At 37.7% G+C, this 5,616-nt stretch overlaps 1 pseudogene; it reads right to left on the bottom strand.

Moving 5' to 3' along the window:
• Positions 1-1,683: 1,683 nt before the first annotated feature.
• On the bottom strand, positions 1,684-2,219 carry LOC112820938 (ADP-ribosylation factor 1 pseudogene; annotated as a pseudogene).
• Between the last annotated feature and the right edge of the window lie 3,397 nt (positions 2,220-5,616).

Below are 5,616 nucleotides of genomic sequence, written 5' to 3'. Positions count from 1 at the left end.
GAAGATGAAAAAACTATAAATAAAATCCATCTAATAAATAGCCACTATAGCTCCACAAATAAAATACACAGTATTTTTATACATTCATATGTGTGTATCAGTCTACCTCTCAAATCACGATTTCCACCATCAAAAAAAAGCTATTCAATGGGATCATTGTATTGAAAAAAAGACACAATAGGTTTAGGCGTGAGGGTAAAACCCTATGTTGAAAATCGAAAGAGTTTGAGGGGAAAAGTAAACAGCAAAAAGGGATATAATTAATACATAAAGCCACACCAAAAAATTATAAAACAGGTCTTTGTCTCAGCAAATTTCTAAAATCAGGGTTAATAGAAACTATTTCATAATTTTTGTAAGTGAATGAGACTTTTGAATAAGGAAAACCCATAAGATTTTTAATTCAGTTTATCATATTTGAGACCTATTCCAAGCAGTTACAGTTTATGTGAAATAAAATTACAATAAAAACTACTGTATGGAACATTAGGCTGAAAGATCATAGATTGGACTCAATATAGTCCCAAGTTTTAATCAACAGTGTTGTGTCTTGATCTGGAAAAATAAAACATTCTTATTTTATGTATTAACATCTCTGGGATGGTTTCACCAGCACAATTATGTAAACCTTGTCTCAGACCAAATTTCAGAGTGAACTGGACTGTATTTCAAATAAAAGATGGTCTCAGATTTTGCAGAATTTTGTAAGCTAAAGTTTTTGATATTAGAACCACTTTAATCATTAGGATATGTATTATTTTTGAAGTGAATTCTTATTCTAGGCTAACAAGAATCTGTTTATAAACAGATAAAATCTTATCATTAATGTAGATATTAAGAGAGGAATAGTTATTCATGTATTCATAAAATTAAATTCACAAAGGAAGTTACCGGTACATACAATCAAAATAATTAAGGTACTATCTGTGAATTAGGATTTGAGATACAAAACGATTTAAGATACAAAATGAATTATGACGAGAATGGAAAAGTACAAAATAAATGAAGCAATATGCGAAGGAAGTAATTTGCATTGATAGGAATATCAAACCATGGGCTTTATTATCATTACTCTGTCAAAATTATTTTAGTGTGGTTTTCATAAAGTTAAAGAGTTTCAATGAATAAAAATAATTGTGTCTTAGTGCAAAAGTAAGCCTCATCTTTGGGGTGAATATTTTTAATTTCTTTATATGGGTTAGAAAAAATATATTTATCATATAATTTATGACTGTGTCACCTTTTTTGTCACATATTTTAAAAGTCGTATTCAGAGATTTGGAATACAGTATCCTTCATGTAGTCCCCTCCCCTTATAAAGTACAAAAAATTACCTGAGGGAAGAAAGAGATTTACTTTTGTTTGCCATATTAATTAAACACCTATATGCATTTTAATTCCTTAAGTATATATTTAATAAATTAAATAAATCCTTAAATAATCAATATTTTAAATTTATCAAACAAGTAAAAACTAAGAAGTCTACTTACTACCTTAAATAAAAACTACCTTAAATAAAAAGCTACCTTAAATAAAAACTCGGCTGCAGGCTGTGCCTGCACATTACAGCATGCTGCAGCACGCTGTGACAGACAGGACCTTGGAGACAGCTTCTGCCATGCATACCCTTGGAGAGTAAGGGGGAGGCGGGGGGGTGGTGAGAGGGAGGGGGAGGAGTGTGGCTCACTTCTGGTCCCAGAGCTGATTGGACAGCCTGTCCAGTGCTTCATAGAGCCAGTTGGCTGGTGGCACAGGTGGCCTGAATATATCAGTTTCTGTGGCACAGGGAGTGCAGACCCAGCTCATCCATTGTGTTGGCCACATTCATGGTTGGGGCGGTCTTGTTTGTTCTCGAACACTGGTGTTGTGGCTGAGTTCATCCTGCACCAGCATGGTCATGAGCTCCTCATGGGTCCCATTCACAAGCTCTCTGTAGTTGCTGTCAACCACAAAGATGAGATCTTGTGTGGTCTGGAAGCAGTGGCACCACAGAGGGCGGGGCTTTCATGGCCGCCCACATCCCACCTAGTGAATCTGAAGTTCTTGTACTCTATGGTTTCCACATTGAAGCCTACGGTGGGAGTGGCCGTCACGATCTCACCCAGCTTCAGTTTCCACAGGATGGTGGTCTTCCCCACAGCATCCAGACCCACCATGAGACTGCACACTTCTTCTTTGCCAAAAGGACCCTTGAAGAGGTTTGTGTAGATAGTCCCCATGTTGTAGGCTGGTGGGAGCGACATTGGCCAGAGAAACCCTTGGCGGCCAGCAGACGTGGGGAGGCTGCAGCTCTGAGCTAGGCATTGGTTTCACTCCCCCTAAGATTTTATCCCTTTAATCTCACGTTCTTCTTTCTGTTCTAGTATCCCATCCAGGATAGCCTATTACATTTATTCATAATATTTCTATAGGTTCTTCTAGGTGGTGAACAGTTTCTCAGACCTTCCTTGTTTTTGATGACCTTGATAGTTTTGAAGAGCACTGGTCAGGTTTTTGGTAAACCCTTCATCAGTTTAATTTTGTCTGATGTGTTTCTCACCTCAAACTGGGATTATGCGTTTGTGGGATAAAGACTTTAGAGGGAAAGTTCTGTTTTTTTCATCTTTTTTTTAATATTAAATTATTTTTTATTTTTGTTAAATTTTATTTTATTTTATTGTTATGTTAGTCACCATACAATACATCATTAGTTTTTGATGTAGTGTTCCACGATTCATTGTTTTCGTATAACACCCAGTGCTCTATGCAGTACATGCCCTCCTTAATACCCCTCACCGGGCTAACCCATGACCCAAAACCATACCCTCAGTTTGTTTCTCAGAGTACATAGTCTCTCATGGTTCATGCCCCCCTCCGATTTCCCCCCCCTTCATTTTTCCCTTACTACTGTCTTCTTTTTTTTTTTTTTAACATACAATGTATTATTTGTTTCAGAGCTACAGGTCTGTGATTCATCAATCTTACACTTCAGAGCGCTCACTATAGCACATACACTCCCCAGTGTCCATCACCCAGCCACCCCATCCCTCTCACCCCCCACCACTCCAGCAACCCTCAGTTTGTTTCCTGAGATTAAGAGCCTCTTATGGTTTGTCTCCCTCACTTGTTTCATCTTGTTTCATTTTTTCCTCCCTTCCCCTGTGATCCTGTCTTGTTTCTCAAATTCCTCATATCAGTGAGATCATATGATACTTGTCTTTTTCTGATTGACTTATTTGGCTTAGCATAATACCCTCTAGTTCCATCCACGTTGTTGTAGAGGAAAGATTTCATTTTTTGATGGCTGCATAATATTCCATTGTATGTATATACCACTTCTTCTTTATCCATTCATCTATTGATGGACCTCTTGGTTCTTTCCATAGTTTGGCTATTGTGGACATTGCTGCTAAAACATTGGGGTGCATGTGCCCCTTCGGATCACTATATTTGTCTTTGGGGTAATACCCAGTATTGCAATTGCTAGATGGTGCAGTAGCTCTGTCTTCAACTTTTTGAGGAACGTCCATACTGTTTTTCAGAGTGGCTGCACCAGGTTGCATTCCCACCAACAGTGTAGGAGGGTTCCCCTTTCTCTACATCCCAGCCAACATCTGTCGTTTCCTGACTTGTTAATTTTAACCATTCTGACTGGTGTAAGGTGGTATCTCACTGAGGTTTTGTTTTGGATTTCCCTGATGCCGAGTGATGTTGAGCACTTTTTCAAGTGTCTGTTGGCCATTTGGATGTCTTCTTTGCAGAAATGTCTGTTCATGTCTTTTGCCCATTTCTTAATTGGATTATTTGTTCTTTGGGTGTTAGTTTGATAAGTTTTTTATAGATTTTGGATACTAGCCTTTAATCTGATATGTCATTTGCAAATATCTTCTCCCATTTTGTGGGTTGTCTTTTGGTTTTGTTGACTGTTTCCTTTGCTGTGCAAAAGCTTTTTATCTTGATGAAATCCCAATAGTTCATATTTGCCCTTGCTTCCCTTTCCTTTGGCAATGTCTCTAGGAAGACTTTGCTGCAGCTGAGGTCGAAGAGGTTGCTGCTTGTGGTCTACTCAAGGATTTTGATGGATTCCTGTCTCACATTTAGGTCTTTCATCCATTTTGAGTCTATTTTTGTGTGTGGTGTAAGAAGATGGTCCAGTTTCATTCTTCTGCATGTGGCTGCCCAATTTTTCCAACACTATTTGTTGAAGAGACTGTCTTTTTTCCCTTGGACAGTCTTTCCTGTTTTGTCGAAGATAAGTTGACCATAGAGTTGAGGGTCCATTTATGGGCTCTCTGTTCTGTTCCATTGATCTATGTTCCTGCTTTTGTGCCAGTACCTTACTGTCTTGATGATGTTTTTGTTTGTCCTGGAAGCTTTTTAACTTTCCTTCTATTTTCAGTTACACCCTAGCTGGATACAGTATTCTTGGCTGCATATTTTTCTCGTTTAGTGCTCTGAAAGTATCATGCCAATCCTTTCTGGCCTGCCAGGGCTCTGTGGATAGGTCTGCTGCCAATCTAATGTTTCTACCATTTTAGGTTACAGACCTCTTGCCCCGAGCTGCTTTCAGGATGTCTCTGAGACTTGTCAGTTTTACTATTAGATGTCGGGGTGTTGGTCTATTTTTATTGACTTTGAGTGGGGTTCTTTGTGCCTCCTGGATTTTGGTGCCTGTTTCCTTCCCCAAATTAGGGAAGTTTTCCACTATAAGTACTTCCAATATACCTTCTGCCCCTCTCTCTCTTTCTTTTTCTCCTGGGATCCCAATTATTCTAATATTGTTTCATCTTATGGTATCACTTATTTCTCGAATTTTGCCCTCATGATCTAGTAGTTGTTTATCTCTCTTTTTCTCAGCTTCTTTATTCTCCATCATTTGGTCTTCTGTATCACTAATTCTCTCTTCTGCCTCATTTATCTTAGCAGTTGGAGCCTCCATTTTTTATTGCATCTCATTAATAGCCTTTTGATTTCGAACTGGTTAGATTTTAGTTCTTTTATTTCTCCAGAAAGGGATTCTCTAGTATCTTCTATGCTTTTTTCAAGCCCAGCTAATATCTTTACAATCATCATTCTGAACTCTCATTCTGACATCTTACTAATGTCCATATTGCTTAGGTTCCTGGCAGTTGGTACTGCCTCTTGTTCTTTTTTTGAGTTGAGTTTTTCTGTGTTGTTATTTTGCCCAGAGGAGACTAGATGAATGAGAGAACAAAATACTATCAGGGTAGCAACAACCCCAGAAAAATATACACTAAACAAATCAGAAGTGACCCGAAATGGGGGGGGGGAGGAAGAAATGGAAAGAAAAAAAAAAAGAATATAATCAGGCTGTTGAATAGATCAGAGCCACACACTAGGTTTTCAGCATATTTTGGTCTGTTAGAAGAAACTGCCTCCCCAAATTTTATAGAAAGAAAAACTTATATATGTACAAAAATAAGGGTAAATATGATGAAGGGTTGGAATATAACTATAAAGATGAAAATTATAAGAGATTTTATCAAAGGAATTGATAAGATAAGAAGTTGGTTGAAAAAAGAAGGAAGAAAAATTTAGAAAAAAAAGAAAGGAAGAGAAAATGATCAGGCAGGAGACTAGAACAAAGCCATACACTAGATATTTAGGGTATATTTT

The sequence above is a fragment of the Callorhinus ursinus genome, unplaced genomic scaffold (genome assembly GCF_003265705.2).
Source record: "Callorhinus ursinus isolate GAN/ISIS: 27379988/994484 unplaced genomic scaffold, GSC_fseal_2.0 scaffold1, whole genome shotgun sequence".
NCBI classification, from domain to species: domain Eukaryota; kingdom Metazoa; phylum Chordata; class Mammalia; order Carnivora; family Otariidae; genus Callorhinus; species Callorhinus ursinus.
Note: the sequence above shows the minus strand (reverse complement) of the source record. Positions and strands in the feature narration are given on the sequence as shown.